Source organism: Triturus cristatus, chromosome 3_2 (assembly GCF_964204655.1).
Source record: "Triturus cristatus chromosome 3_2, aTriCri1.1, whole genome shotgun sequence".
NCBI lineage: Eukaryota > Metazoa > Chordata > Amphibia > Caudata > Salamandridae > Triturus > Triturus cristatus.
The window spans coordinates 946,642,970-946,659,732 of NC_140584.1; the positions used below are offsets into that span (position 1 = coordinate 946,642,970).

The window sequence follows — 16,763 nt, forward strand, 5'->3', positions numbered from 1 at the left end:
TAAAAAGATTATGGAAGGTGGCTTTGTTGAACCAGACATCAGCCACACTATATAGAGAAGGTGCGTAACAGCCTTATGCATTTCATCATGAAAATATTCCCGGTGAAAAGTCTCCCTTAGTCTCATAAAAAGAACAGTAATATGAGGCTAAGAACCAACATGTTTACGTCTTACAATAAATTTGAGGACTGAAGAAAGGTGTTTCCAAGAGTGAGATTTTACCCCAGCTGTATTTTGTGAAGTGAAAAGTCTGCTGCCATCTATCCACATACTTTCTCATCTGACATTACAGCTCTAGCGTCCTTGTATTACTGAATTTTGTTTGTACCTGAGGGCAAGGAAGTCAGTATTTCAAGATCAGCAGAACCATTTTTAATTTTCATATTTTAGATTGTAATTCTGATATTAAACCAGCTTAGTTGTTGCTTTCCAGTGCCTTGTAGATTAACTAAAACTAGTTCTCACAAACATGCAAGATGTATAAAGAGTCAATAATATTTGTTATTCAATGTAAAACAACACTATCAAAAGTAATCCTCAATTACCTACATTTCCCCAAACTGAAACTGCCTCCACATACATCACCGTCTATATAAATAACACCGCACATACTGGAACACCTCCGTGTACAGTTGAACCTCTCTGAAAACCGATATATGTGCTAATTTTACTGAAATTTGCTGGGACTGATGGTGAAAACCAGGACTGTCCCGCTGAGTCTGGGACACCCAATCACCCTCGTAATAGCTCAACTTCTTTGATGAGTTACATGTGCACACTGATGGTGCTAGGGCCAGCGCCATGTATAAAATGAAGTATTAGAGGCTGCCATAATGTTAAGAGTCCCTGGATACCACATGCCAAAATATTATATAGCAGTCTGCTAAGACCACCAATCATGCTGAGTGACAGCTCACTGGCCTTGCTGTCAATCTAGGTAACTGGTCATTCTGGCTTTGGTGCTGTTTGGCACTACAACAGCCCTACAGAAATTATGCAAACAAAGGAGTCTCTTGAACCTTTACTTCCAAAGTCTTGGGAAATGGAGATCTGAGAATCTTGGGCTTCAACTCACCACTCAAAGCCGGCAGCGGTATTGTGTTGCCGACACGGCAATTCAGGACTCTTGCTAGTATAGTTCGCTAGTGCATGTCTTAAAAACTTCTCTATATGCAGCTGCCACATCTTCGGGCACATCAACTAACCTCAAGTTATCCCCTAATACCCTGTCCAGGTCTTTATTGTCAGCCAAAACCTGCTTCAGGCCAATCATCAATTGTGTCCTGCAAGCCATTAATTTTGTCCAGTGTTAATACATTTACGTCCCTCCAGTGCAATTCGCTACCATCCAAACAAAAGCTAAAACGCACTGCCGCCTGTTCATTGCCTAAACCAACCTGTACGTGCACAGCATGCAACCTAGCCCAAACTCAGCATCCACATGAAGCCACAACTTAAAGACGCTCAGAGCTCAGGCGACCTTGATTTGCCCAGGCATTATTCATTCTTGGGCATGTAACTCTGTGCTCCTTATACTGCAACTCTCCATGTTTTAAAGCCATATTTACGCTAATGAGCTTGCATATCTTGTGCATGCACACAAATATGTACACAAAACTGATGTATTTCCAGTCTCCACTCAACAGGAAGTAGGTAAACCCCAGAGGTTCTGCTGCATATCGGCATGCATCACACACATGCCGTGCAAAAGGTCTACAAAACAACAAGTTACTTACGTTTGGTAATGCTCTTTCTGGTGGGTACTCTACCTGCAGATTTCTCACCTATAAAATATCTATCCCTAGGTGTCAGACTAAATTCAGATTTTCAACAGCAGTCAGACTCTTTGATGGCATAACACCAGAAGTAATAATACAGAAATGCATATATGCGCCACATCTGCATGCTGACAGTTATGTTTTGCACTTTTCTGTGCCTCGAGTGTAGGAAACTGGGCTTTTGTTGCACTTCTCCCCCCACTTTTAGACCCCTTTCTAGCTACTTGATGCTGATTTTCAACCCGGACAGTGCACGGAAGTCTGCTAACCAGACTTAAGTGCAGTGCTCCTTTCTTATAACAAAGTAGTGTCTGATTGTTTCACAATTGGCTAAGGATTTTTAGCACCGCTGCAAGTCCCTAGTTGTAGGAAGCTGGATCTTTATATAGTGGATCAAAATGAGGTACACTGTGTACAGAGTGCAGGCAAACCCCAATTGGTTTACAGAGGTACAAATGATATCCCAAATGCTCTCTTTTGGGGTAGTGTGGGCGAGCAGTTAGGCATATCAGAGGGTAGTGCTAAACATTTGTTGACACACAGAGGCAATAAATGAGAGAGACACTCAAGAACAAGTCCGAGACCAATTTAGAAAAATAAGTTGTATTTTTATATACATTTTGATACCAAGAACTGCAAGTAAGTACTTTTTTAATATTGAATCTTGCAGGCAAGTAAAACAGTTACTAAACGCGCCTTTACACACATTGCTTTCCTATGGGAGAAAAGGCATAGATAGCATACAGGTATTTACGGTCCACTCCTGGGGGTCACCTTTGGTTCTTGGAGTCGCAGGGCGCAAAGTACTACCAGCAGTTTCTCGTTACGTGCCCTGAGATGTCCGGGTACAGAGTTTCTGGTTGCGTTGGTAGCTGTGCGTGCTACACCGGTAAAGAGAAAGGGGGGCACCTAACAGCAGTCTGCAGTGGGGGACTTGGGGACAAGTCTGGGAGCTTCCAACGGCTTGGGTCACAAGGGTCCTGGGGACAAGGGAGCACAATCGGTTCATCAGTACCCAGGCTGTCGCGCTCAGGTGCAGAGTGGAAAGGTCAATTGGGTTCTGTGCGCCTTGGAACCTTGTGGTTTTCGGTCTTGCCGGTTAAGGGTGCAAAATTAGGACAGCTGAGCCACTCTGTAGGTGGGTCTCTACGGTGTGGACGTCCCTGATGGCTGCTTTGTTGTGGAGACATTGGAGTATTGGTCCTAATCTCCTCTCCCTCAGTGTGGGGACAGATCTGATCTTTAGGAACACAGGGTCCTCCTCTTGGGGAGCTGTTGTGTCGGGCTGACCAGGGAGCAGCAACACAGTAAACTGGACTTTGCGTATCAGCTCTGGCGGACTGCAGGGGAGTAACTCCTCTACTCTAAGCGGCATCTTAGGAATTGCGAATTCCAGGTTTCTTGGAAGTTGGCCAGCTGCAGGACGAGTCACTGGGTCGTGATTATTGATTGCAGAGTTTGTCGGCAAAAGTTCACAGCAGCCTTTAGGTCTCACTTTGTCTTGCAGCTCTTTAGCTCTTCTCGATCCATCAAAACAGAGTTTCAGGGGTGACACCTAAAATCTCAATTTAGGGGTATTACAGGGAGTGACAGGTAATAGCCATTGGGCTACTTACCTTTAGGGTGCCTACGCCCTCTTTATGACCACTTCCTGTGGGAATTGGGCATTACCCGGAACCAGAAAGCCTCATTGCAGAAAAACTAAGATTGTGGAATTCTAAAAGTCGTGCCCACTTCAGGTAGCCCACCTTAGGGGTGGTACTAGCCTGAGAGGGATCATTCATCCTGACTAGCTAATTTCCCCCCTGTCCTGGTGCAAAATGGGTTTGGGCTGGGGGTGGCATTTACCCTGCCTGAGGAAGCCTTGTGTCACATATCAAAGGCGGCAGAGACCTTGAAAGCCTACTGCTTTGATATGCTGATCACTTTGCCATCCTGCTTGGAGGAGGTGACAGCGCCTCCGGCCGGGGCAGGCATTGTTTTTGCCCTCAGAGAGTGGGCTTTCACCTTCAGGGGATCATAAATCTGTTTGTGGTAGTAGGCTGGTCTACACCAGTCAGCCAACACACTAGTAGTCCGTATGTGTTCAGAGGGCACCTCTAAGGTGCCCAATGAGTGCATGTATTAATAAATCCATCACTGGAATCTGTGTGGGTTTATCAATACGAGATGTTTGATACCAAACATCTCTAGTTTCAGAGAAGCCATTATGTAGCTAGGAAACTCGTAAGCACCAATGTCCAGCTCATGTTCTTGAAATGGCTTCCCTATTCACTTGTAATATCCAAGAACCGACTTCGATATCACAGGGGCATATCTGCTCATGCAGATCTGTCCACACATGCAGTATAGTGCACCCTGCCTTAGGGCTGTAAGGCCCGCTGTAGGGGTGACTTACATATACTGCATGAAGTGTCTGTGGGCATGGCACAGAGGAGGTGTGCAATGTCATGTCTTCACTTTTCTCTACACCATGGCACGCAGCCTGCTTTGGAAGATTGCATGTTGGTGGTGAGAGGTCCCTTAGGGTGGCACAATACATGCTGCAGCTCTTAGGGATCCTCTTTAGCCTCCTTGTCCTAGGTACTTGGGGTACCATTTACAAGGGACTTACAAGGAGTGCTAAAGGCATTGTCAAATGGGGAAACAATTGGACAGTTTTAGGGAAAGAGCTTTGGCACTTAGGACCTGGATAGAAGGAACACAGTGCACTACTGTCAACATTTTATCAGATACCAAGCAAAAAGTTGTGGTAACCATGTTAAAAAGGGGGACTTTCCTACACTAGTAAGTGGTACCCCAGGTACCTAGGGCAGGGTTACTAGAGAGGGTCCCTAGGGGCTGCAGCATATCTTATGCCACCCTAAGGGACCCATACACAAATTCTGCTCGCAGATTTCCATTGCAGGCTTCGTGACATGATGCAAACTATGTTTGAAAACATGACATGGCACACTCCTGTGTGCCATGCTGAAGACACTGCATGGGCTATATGTAAGTCACCCCACACAGGCTTTGGAGCCCTAAGGCATAGGGCATTATAGCACATGTGAAGACAGATCTGCAAGAGCAGATATGGCCCTGTAATAGATAGTTAAATTGCTGAATATTACAAGTGAGCAGGAAAGCCATCTTAAGGTATGTACTGGGCACTGGTCAAAATGAGTTTCCCAGCTACATAATGGCTTCACTAAAACCTATGGTGTTTGGTATCAAACACCTTGTATTTATAAACCCACACTGATTCCAGTGATGGATTAATTAATACATGCACCCAGAGGGTACGTTAGAGGTGCCCCCTGAACCCTACTAGTCCTCTAGTGTGGTGGCTGACAGATCCTATCCTGCCTGCCACCACAGAGATGTTTCTGACCCCCTAGGAGGCGAGAGCCCTGCTCTCGGAGGTCAGAAACAATGCCAGCTCTGGCAGGAGGTATTGACACCTCTTCCAAGCAGGATGACTGGTAATCAGCATATCAAGGCAAGAGGCTTCAAAGGTCTCCACCACTTTTGATATATGCAACCCGGGCTTACCCCAGATAAAGCAAATGCCACCCCCTGCCAAGGGCCTATATGACACCAGGACAGGTGGGAAAATTAGCTAGTCAGGAGCAATTTCCCCTCTAATTTGTTTCCTCCGTGTGCAGCAGTGTAAGGTCTCTGTGTGCTGCGGCCAAGGCAATGTGCACCAAGAACCCGACCGCACGTGTGGGTGCAGTGACAGGGGTTCTGACACGGGGGTTCCTTGATTGTGCAGATAACTGACCAAAGTACTGGAATGGTGGGGCAGGCAGGGCCTGACTGGAAACCCAAATCAGCTCTTGCAATTTTGTCGGACAGGCCCGACCCCCAGGGAGGGGGGGCAAGTATCAAGCACTAGTGCTTAACAAAACCGGTCCCAAGCACTGCTACATTTGTTACTGGGGGCCGAAATTGTAGCAGCGCTTCTTACCTGTTGGTGTATTTTTGCAGCTTGAAGACTTTCTGGATTCACTATGATGTGCATTATTCCGCCATCTAGTGGTTGATTCCCCAATCGTAGTATTTTCCCTTTCTTCTTTTTTTTGTGGCCCAGGTGGGCATCGACATCCCACCATTTGGTGTCCTGCGGAAGCTCCCAGCTTTGGTCTCCAACTTCTGATTCTTTTTTCTTATTATCTTCTTTGCTGATCCATTTAGCTGTGTGTGCAGTTTAACGCCCCCTTGTCCTCCTGTCTCATCTTTCTGGCAGAGGAGGGTGGGATCGCTAGTGAATCTAGAAAGTCTTCAAGCTGCATAACTACACCAACAGGTAAGAAACTATACGTTTTGCAGCATGAATCTTTCTGGATTAACTATGTTGTGCATAGACTTAGTAGCGGTTTGTCCTTTTTGTGGTGGTTGGGAGGAAGATGAGCATTGGTTACTGAAAATGTGTTGTAAGACCTTTTGTCCCACTTGCGCTTCCTTGTTCATTTGAATATCCACACAGTAGTGCTTAGTGAACGTATGCACTGAAGACAATGTTGCAGCTTGGCAAATTTCTTGAATAGGTGTGTTCGCTAGAAACGCAATTGTTGCTCCTTTCTTTCTTGTTGAGTGAGCTTGGGCTGCCCCTTGTAACTGTTGTCCTGCCTGCTTATGGCAGAGTGGAATTGCTTGTGCAACCCATCGAGCAATCGTATTTTTGGTGACTGGTCGTCCCAGAAAACTGCTGATAAAGGAGACAAAGAGCTGCTTTGTTTTTCTGCACTCCTTTGTCCTCTCTCTATAGTGCATTACAGCCCTTCTGGCGACTAGTGTGTGCAGCGCCCTTTCTGTTTTTGTGGTAGAGGTTTGGAAAAAACTTGGTATTTGGATTGTTTGGTTAATGTGGAACTGAGACACCACCTTTGGCATGAAGAGTGGGTCCGTTGTCATTACAATCCTGTCCTTGTGTATTTGTAAGTAGGGCTCTTGGAGCGTTAGCGCTTGCAACTCACTTACTCTTCGTAGTGACGTGATAGCCACTAAGAAGGCTGTATTTAGTGTGAGCATGTGTAGTGTAGCCTTTGCGAATAGGTTCAAACGGTGACTTCATCAATTGAGTTAGCACTACATTGAGGTTCCATGCTGGTGCTGGCATCCTCTTTGGGGGTGTGATTATTTTTGCTCCTTCCAGAAATCTTTTCACAACTTGAGAGGTGAAGAAACTTTTCCCTGATTCTCCCCTTGTGTAGGCCACTATGGCAGCTATGTGCACCCTTAGGAATGTGTAACTTAGTTTGCTTTGTAGCAGGTGCGTTAAGTATTTCAGTAATGTTGATTCCCTTGCGATTTTCCGTTGTAGTTTCTCCTTGATGCACCATTGGGAGAACCTTTTCCATTTTGCTATGTAGCACTTTCTTGTGGTAGGCCTCCTTGCCTCCCGGAGTACTGCCACTGTACTTGCTGGTAGTTTGAGATGTGCAAATTCTAGGTCTTCAGGAGCCATACTGCTAGGCTGAGGCTCTATGTCTCTGGGTGCAGCACCTCTCCGTTCTGCATTGTTAACAGGTCCCTCCTTCTTGGGAACCTATGTGCTGGTTCTTGTGCCATTTCCACTATCTGTGAACCAGGACTGCCTGGCCCACTGAGGTGCCATCAGTATTAGTGTCTTGTTGCTGATTCTGCATTTGTGGAGTACCCTGTGTATCAGTGGTATCGGGGGGGGGCGGGGCAGGGGGGGGGGAGGGGGTAAGCGTATGCAAATGTCTTTGACTCACTTATCCATAGCGCATTCCCTTGTGACCGATGGTCTGGCTGTCTGGATGCGAAGTGTTGGCATTTTGCATTCTGATGTGTTGCAAGTAGGTCTATTTGCGGTGCTTCCCACCTCTGGAAAATATTTGTTATTTTCTGTTGGTTGATCTCCCATTCGTAGGATGCTGACGTCTGCCTGCTGAATCGGCCTGCTTCCACATTGTCCTTCACTGGGAGATGCATCGCTAGTAGGTCTATCCCTTGTGGAATGGCACATGTCCAGATTTCCTGTCCTAGCCCTGACAGTGCTACCGATTGTGTTCCACCTTGCTTGTTGATGTAGAACATGCTAGTTGTGTTGTCTGTTTGGATCAACACCCTGTTTCCGTACAGCTGCTTCTGAAATGCTTTTAACGCTAGAAACACAGTCTTTAGTTCCAGGTAGTTGATGTGTCTGACCGCATCTTGCTGCGACCATAGATCCCTCACCTTGAGTTTGTTCATGTGTGCACCCCACCCCAGCTGGGAGGCAACCATTGTAATGGTCACTGTTGGACTTGGTTGTGTGAATGGTTTCCCCTGTGATCTGTTTTCCTTGTTCCACCACGCCATTTCCTGATTCACTGCCTGTGGGACAACCACTAAATCTTCCCAACTCCCTGTTGCCTGTGACCATTGCTGCTGTATCCATTCCTGGAATGGTCTTGTGTAGTCGAATATTTGGGACCAGGTGGATACATGACGCCATCATTCCCATTAGCTTGCTCACCGTCCTCACTGTCAGAACTTGCCCCTTGAGGTAAAGACGTGTTTCCTTCAGTATCGCCAATGTTCTCTTCCTGCTGGGGAACACTTTGGCCTATATGGTGTCGATCTCTGCCCCTAAGAATATTTTGATCTGCTCCGGCTCGGTTCACGATTTCTTCCAATGAATTTAGAAACCCAGTTGGCTCAGTGTTTGTACGACCTGCTGGATGTGTTCTTTGCAGTGGTTGTATGAACTTGCCTATACAAGCCAGTCGTCGAGGTAGGGATATACGTGTATTCCTTGCCTTCGTAGGTGCGCTGCTACTGCTGCTAGGCATTTTGTAAACACCCTTGGTGCGGATTTGAGTCCGAATGCCACTGCTGTGAACTGGTAGTGGGTTTGGTTGATCACAAACCTCAGAAAACGCTTGTGCTTGTGGTTGATGGGGATGTGCAAGTACGCATCCTTTAAATCTATATTTGCCATGTAATCTCCTTGCTGCAGGGAAGTCATTTTGAATCTTTGAGTTCTTATGAATTTGTTCAAGAACCTTAGGTCTAGGATAGGTCTTAGTGTTTCGTCCACCTTCGGCACGAGGAAATAAGTGGAGTAAACCCCCTTGTTCCTTTGGTTGTGCGGTACTACCTCTATCGCCTCCTTGCTGAGCAGTTGCTTTGCTTCTAGTTGCAAGAGCGAAAGTTCCTTTGCTGAGTGAGCCTTGTTTCTTGGTTTTCTGTTTGGAGGTTGTTTTTCTAGCTCTATGCAGTATCCATATTGTATGATGTTTAGTATCCATTTGTCTGTAGTGACCTTCCTCCACTCCTTGAGGAAGTCCTTTATCCTGCCTCCTACTGGTGTTGTATGTTCGAGGGACTGATTTTTGTGGAATGTCAGGTTTTTCTCTGTCTTTGCGCCCACCCGAGGTGTTGCTAGGGTGGGGGTTTGCTTCATGGTGAAGTCACTTGGAGGAGACTGTTGGCCTCCTCTTCGTGTCTGTCCTCGTCCGTTTCCGCGCCCTCGAAAGGACTGGCCCCGAGGCTGGTACTGCCAGTTCTGCTGCTGCTGTCCCTGCTGCTGCTGGCCTTGGTTGTTCCCTTGATAGCCCTGTTGGCACGTTTGGTGTGACGTGGTAGGTACATTGCCTCCCCTACCACCTGGCCTTCTTGCAGGTGTACTTCTCATCCCTCTGAACTGCAGCGCTCCCATGGACCTTGCAGTGTCGTCGTCCTTCTTGAGCTGTTTTAACTTCTTGTCAACTGGAGTGCCAAACAGTTGCTCTCCGTTAAAAGGCGTGTTCAGGATGTTGTATTGCACCTCTTGCTTGAATCCTGAAATTCTAAGCCATGCGTTTCTTCTCTCGGTCACTCCCATCTTCAAATGTCTGCTGAAAGTCTCCCCAGCATCCAAGGCTGATTTAAAACATGTATTCACCATGCTTTTGCCCTCTTCTACCAGATGAGCTGCTCTTTGTTGCTACTGGTCTGGTAGATGCTTTAGGAGTTGCCCCACTTCCTCCCAGTGCTGGTATGCGTGCCTGTTGATCAGGGCGTTGGAGTTTGTGATGCGCCAATGGATTGACGCATTTTGCTCCACCTTCCTCCCTGTGAGGTCCATCCTTCTACTTTCCTTGTCTGGAGGTGGTCCGGCATTTGTGGGTACATTGGCCCTTTTCCTAGCCGTAATTATGGGATCGGCTGGCACCAACCCCTGGATGTATGCAGGGTCCTTTGAGGAATGCTTATACTTCTTCTCTGTTCTTGGAGTCACTGCTTTGCATACTGCTGGTTCTTTAAAAGCATCCCTTCCTTGGTCCAGCACACTAGGGAGCATTGGCACAAACTGGCTCCTAGTCTGTTGAGGCAGTAGCGTTTCCAGGAGAAAACATGCCTTGGGCTTCTCCTCCTCCAATTTCACCCCATAGGTCTGTGCAGCCTTTTGGACGACCATATTGTAGATCCCTAGGTTGTCTGTCGGTGAAGGCTTAGAAGGGTATGTGTCTACCCTTTCTTCTGGCGATTTGGCGTCGAGGTCATGCCACTCCAAGTCTTGAGCCTCCGTGGATGTCGAGTCCCAGTAGGTCTAATGATCCTTGTCGTCTGCGCCCTCGAAATAATACAGGCCTTCTTCCTCCTGTTCCTCGACCGGTTCAGGCATTTTAGGAGGTTCTGCGTCCTCGTCGTCTCTTTCGACTTTGAGTGCGGGCTTGGGCGGGATGGTGTATTGGCTCATCTTTTTGTGGAAGTCCCTTTTCCGCTGCAAATTGCTCGCCATTTCGGCCTCGAGCCTCCTCTTCTTCCTGTCCATCTCGGCAGCCTGTTCGGCGTCGAGGGTTGGAGCACTGCGCTTCGAGGTAGTCAACATCGACGTAGTTGTTGCCCCTTCTTTTCTCGGCAGTAAGGACTCTCCTTTTCGAGGGCATCCTTAGACGACCTAGACTTTTCATGGGCTCTCGCCATCTGGGAGTCCTTTTCGAAGGATCCACTGGGCTGTTTGTCCTTGGTTGCTGTTGCCTTCGCCGAGTGTTTCGGCGGCAATGCTCCCTTTGAGGACTTTGCTTCGCTCCTACGAGTGTCGCTCGGAGCTTTAGCTTCACCCTTTCGAGTGTCACTCAAGTGTCTGGGGGTCGATGACTCCCTTACCTCCTTCGACGTCTTCTTCTGGACCTCGACGACTGTGCAGTCCTCTGGTCCTTCGGCGATGTTGTCCTCCTCTCCACTGGAGAGGCTCAAGTCTCGGAGCGATGGAGGTGGCCCCTGCCCCTGCATGGTGTGGTTCGCCCTTCTCTGCCTCTCTCTTACTCTGAGGGTCTTGGGTGTGAACGCCGAGAAAGCGTTGCAGTCCTCGCTGTTGTGGTTGAGCAGCAGGCAGAGGTTGCAGACTGGATGCTGGTCCTTCTGGGCGTATTTGCGATGGCAATTGGTGCAAAACTTGAAAGGTGTTTTGTCCATCCCAGCCCTCAGGGAGCCCCCTGCGAGCGCATTCTCAGTTGAACGTAGAGTTCCCGGTCGAAAACCTTCGCCCTCATCGTCCGGGTTACCTGACCTGTAGTCTGGTGTTACTGAAAACTTTGATTTTCTGCGATTTTCTTCTCTTTGCGTCGATTCCTCTTCCAAAACTCTGGAACTCTTCGGTAACCAGACCCAATGGCGGAAAAAAGAATCTAAAGTTGGCGAGCAAAGGTGGGAGCTTCCGCAGGAAGCGCTTCAACGTCACGAAGGACACCAAATGGTGGGATGTGGACGCCCACTTAGGCCACGAAAATAAATAAATAAATAAATAAATGAAGAAAGAAAATACTACGATTCCGGACCCAACCACTAGATGGCGGAATAATGCACAGCATAGTGAATCCAGAAAGATTCACACTGCAAAACTGCCCCCCAGTAACAAAAACGCACCCCACTGCTCCAAAACCGGCCCTATCCCTTCCAGTCTGCCAGGCAAATGCCCGATGCCTGCTGTGGTCAACAATATCAGACCACAGGAGGTAGCCCGTAAACCACAGTGAGACTTGGGCAGTGCATTATATCAAACGACAATGTCTCAATGTGGGTTTCATTTTAAGGAACAAATATAGTAAGCAAAAATAAAGTTTGTTAAGGAGAAAATCAACGTAGGGAGAGACACAGGGAGACAAAAATAAGTTGAAATTTTTGTATTTGAAATACTTAAAGCATGTTGGACATATTAAACATCATATGTGCAAAACACATGGACAGAAAGCACTGCGTTACATTACTGGAAATGTAACCGATAGAATACTGTGCACAAGTGCTCGTGAGAATTGTGACGGCGCAAGTGACACGTGAAGTGGTATATACAGCGGTGATATAGGGCGCAACAAGGAATAAAGTGATACAATAAGTTATGCAGAATTAGGGCATCCAAACAATCAATGGTGCACGCCACGATCCCTCCGGTGCACGATTCATTCGTCTCTCAATCAGTACCCATTTACTGGGTTCCGAGCTGCCGTTCTCATACACCTCCCGACTGAACACACGGAACTCGCCATACTTTTAATGCCGTGTCCATCTGGTTGTTACTCAACCACAGTGTTAGACCGTACACTGCCTTAAAATTTTAATGTGACCAGTCCTGATGATGGCCTAGATTTCTACAGGCCGAAACGCCGTCGACTCCAACAGCGTTACTTTTGGCGCCCTCATGCTATGGACATCCAAATTCATTGTTCTTCATAATATTTCACCATGGATTGTTTGGATGCCCTAATTTTGCAAAACTTATTGTATCACTTTATTCCTTGTTGCGCCCTATATCACCACTCTATCAACAAAAGGCATGCAGCAAGTCCAGAAACATGACGTGCGCTTTCACAATCACTAACGTATATTAGTGACTGTTAAAGCACACACAGTGCTTTTAGGCTTGCTGCATGCCTTTTGCAAATAGAGCGCCGCAGATTGCATGTCTTTTTTTTTTTTTTTTTTAAGTTTTCATGTGAATTGCAGCGCCCGACATACTAATACACTGGCTGCATCCGCGCTCTATTAACAAAGATGAAAACTTTCAAAAAGGCACACAATCTGCCTGCAGCCGCGCTCTATTAACAAAAGGCATGCAGCAAGCCTAAAAGTCTTGCTGCATGCCCCTTAATAAAGCGCAGCTGGGGGCTGATTGTCTGCTTTTTTTAAAGTATTAAAGGCACTGCGATTAACATGAACACTTGTCTCTCGGGGGTGTGCTGGGTGTGTGCACGCTCCATAGAAGACACTGTGCGCTCGGAGTGAAATAGGTGCACGCGCGCACCTGACAGGGAACAGTGGTCAGGAGGTGTGTTCACCCTCAGGCTAGTACCACCCCTATGGTGTGCTACCTGAAGTGCACATGACTGACAATTCCACCATCTTGGTTTTTGGTGGAATTAGGTTCTCTGGGTTAGGGTTATGTCCACTTCCCACAGGAAGTAGTCATATAGAGGTTGTAGTCACCCTAAAGATAGGTAGCCCATTGGTTACTACCGGACACTCCCTGTAATGCCTCTAAATACAGTATTTAGGTGGCAACACTGATGCCAGGACCTCAGTTTCGACACAAGAAGGAGTGGACAAAGAAGAGTACTCACATAAGAATAAAGGAGCAACTACTGACTTGGCACCAACCCTTCCAGCCTGCCTGCTGCCACTGACACTCATGGTGAAACCAACTCGTCCTGCCACTGTGCAAACTCCAAGAAACCTGGAGGTCTGCCTGTGTATTGCAAATCGTCAAAGAACTCCCTAGAGTATTGGAGTTACTCCCCTACAGCCACAGGTACCGAAGAAGCAAGGTCCTTTTCACCATCCTACCGCTTACTAGGACTACTGAAGCAGCAGCTGCGCACAAAGAGGTTGCCGTGCTCCTACAAGTAGGATCTGTACTCCCTCCAAGTGTGGGGACGCCAGGACAGGCTGGAGCCGCATAGCACCAATACTCAGGGTACAGGACTCCTGGCAGCAACGAAGGCTTTTTGTGTCCAGACCGGATACTAACTTTGAGGAAGACCGACCTGCACATCAAGGGACAGTGAGACTCACGTTAGGGAGAGTGAGACCCACCTCGAGAGTGGCCCAGCTGTCCTGTTTGCCCCTTTACTGCAGACCCATGACAAAGAGTAAGCCTCTGACCGCAGCCACCCGACACCACAAAGTATCTCTGCAACCACACCCCACAGCCTGAGTCCAAGGAAGGTAATGGTGCCAACGGGGTCCTGAGACCCTCAAAAGCTGAGCCCACCCTTGGGTTTGGCCAGACTGGACTCCCAGTCACCGCCTGCAGCCTCTTTTTGCAAGGACCAATTACTGCAAGTGTCTTCAACAGCGTGACTCTGCAGGATAAAGCTCCACTGCACACAAGTCCCCCAGACCAAGTTTGAGCAGACCAACGTGTCTGCCTAAACAAGACCCTCAAGACCTGAGCCTTCCACTGGGTTCAGCCGGACAAGCCCTACGCCCCCTGTGATCTCCTCCCGCATGGGCCTATCTTGCAGCCTCCTTTCGGACCGATCCACGTAGACAAACGGGGTACCCGATGCCAAAACGCACATCTGCACCCAGCTGTCCCAGTGCCTCCCAAGGTGAGAAGAGTCCTGTAAGTCACTGAAAAGTGCCCTAATGCAGTACCTGTTTTTCCCATAGGATAACATTACCGTCCCAGAAATTGTACTAAGTGTGAACTTTTGAAACCTGTAAAAATTTATATCTGGAAAAGTACTCTGTCAATCCCAATGATCTTGGTATCTAAATTTGTATAGAAATCTGTGTTATTTTTATAAATTGGTGTCAGATTTCTTTATTTATTTTATTCAGTGTTTTGTATAGCGCGAACATGGCCCCGTGGGGTACAGAGCGCTTCACAGTACAGGACATGATTACCTTTTCTTTTCTACAGTACAATAATCTGGATAACATTTAATATCTAAACGTCCAGTTCCAAGTTGTTACAGCCACTTCCCTTGATAAATACTTTAGCACATTCGCAGAATTTAAGTCTAGAGGAACCATATCGTCAGGGGAAGCAAGAACCTCTATTGAACCGGTGAACTTGGTTCTTAGCAAAAAGTTCTTGTGTCTCTAAGTGCAAGGATTTAGGTGAATCTTATGTGGTTGTTCTGTATTGGTTATGGTAGGAATTTGCTCATTAAAAATATCTTGGTTTCTTTCTTGAATCTTGTGGGGTTTGGTAACCTTCTGATGCTTGGAGGTAGCAAGTTACATATTCTCGGTGCATTACCGGAGAACGCAGGGTCAGTTTTTTTTTGTTGCTGAAAATCGGTGGCTTCAGCACTAGATCTCTGGCGCTCCTGGATTGTCTCCTTCCTCCAGAATTCTCAGATTTCTGAGCTAGATATCTTGGTGAACTAAAGTGTAGCGCTCTGTGTGTTATGCACGCCAGTTTGAGCTGAATTCTGGCTTCATAAGATAGCCAATTCAGAGCTTTTAGGATAAGGAGATATGTGGTCGAATTTTTTTGAACCGGTTATGAGCCTTGTTGCTGCGTTGAGACGGGCTTTTAAAAGTACTGTTGCAATTTTGGGGAGCCCAGAAAGTGTTGTGCATCCATATTAGATGCTCTAGATTACTAATACCTGAACTGCCATTTTGAGGTCTGCTGCTTCGATGAATGGTTTCAATTTCTTAAGATAGCTCAGGTGAAATTGTGCATTTCTATCCAACGTGTTATTGCATGTTTAGGCTCTGGTCTAGAGTGACTAGAGTCATTCCTAGAGATTTGGTTGATTCTACAATGATCAGGGTGCAGCTGAGTGCGGTGATCAAGTTGGTCCATTCTTTTATAACAGGCGGGCTTTTGGTGGGGGATATTAGGAGGAATTCTTTTTTTCTGCGTTTAGTTTAAGCAGATTCCTTGTTAACCATAGCATGGTTGCCCTTAAAGCCCTGTTCAATGTTATGATCTACTTCAAAGAGGAAATCTTAATGTAAATCTGAGTGTCATTATACTTATTGAGTGTGTGTCTCACTGTTAGAACCGGCGGTCTCTAGTTGGTAGAGGTATACACTTCTGACAAATAGGGACCAACCAACTCTAGTCAGGGAAAGGGGATTACACACTCAGATAACCCCTGCTACCCCCTTGGTAGCTTGGCAGAGCAGACAGGCTTATCTCAGAGGCAGTGTGTTAAGCATTTATGACCACATACAGTAATAAAGTGAATACACTACAGATGGACACGACACCGAAGTTATTATAAAAATAGTATTTTTATATGAGGCTTAGCACAAGACCAAATAACGACAAAAATATACCACAGTCTTAATAAATACTCTTTGGAAGGAAAAATAATAGTTCAAGTAAGGGTTCTTCTTGGCAAATAGTTCTTTAGCAAAGTATTCTTCTGAGCACAGTTCTTTGGCAACAATGTAACCCCCACAGGAGTCACACGACGTCGAGTCTACAAGATTCCCAAGGTTCGGCGTCGACCGCGAGGAGCGCTACGTCGAGCCTGGAGTTGCAACAGACCCCACAAGTACAGTACCTTGAGAAACGAAGAAAACGATGATCCACGGCGTCGAGATGTCGGCGTCGAGGTCGGCGTCGATCGTGCCTCGGAGTCGGGTCAATCCGCAGCGGCGTCGAGGGATGTCGGGCCGGAGCAGCGCTCACGGCGTCGAGAAGGGCGTCGAGTCGATGCGATCAGCAGTGGCGTCGGGACGGGGTCGCTTGGAGGTGGAGCCGATACTCACTCCTCACTGGCGTCGATACCGGCGTCGAGACGGGGTCACTTGGAGCCGGGGCCGATACCCACTGCTCACTGGCGTTGCTGCTGGCGTCGATCGGGCCCGGCGGCCGGCATCGAAGGCTCGGGACACTGGAGCCGTTACTCACGATGTCGAGCTGGATTCGGCGGCGGCGTCGGGAATGCAGATTTTCCCTTGTGTACTGGAAACAACACTTTCCAGCAATTCAGCAATTCGGTAGATGGTGAAGTCCTTTGGCCCTGTGACTTCAACAGGAGACTGGCACTCTTCCAGTCCTTGGAGATTTCCTAGCAAGTGTTCAGAGAGTACACACCAAGT

The 16,763-nt window shown here is 47.3% G+C and overlaps 1 protein-coding gene across 3 annotated transcripts in view; it reads right to left on the reverse strand.

Annotated features, from left to right (window-relative positions):
• MYO19 (myosin XIX) overlaps positions 1-16,763 on the reverse strand; it is a 349,059-nt gene that overhangs the window by 57,059 nt on the left and 275,237 nt on the right. The window lies entirely within an intron of this gene.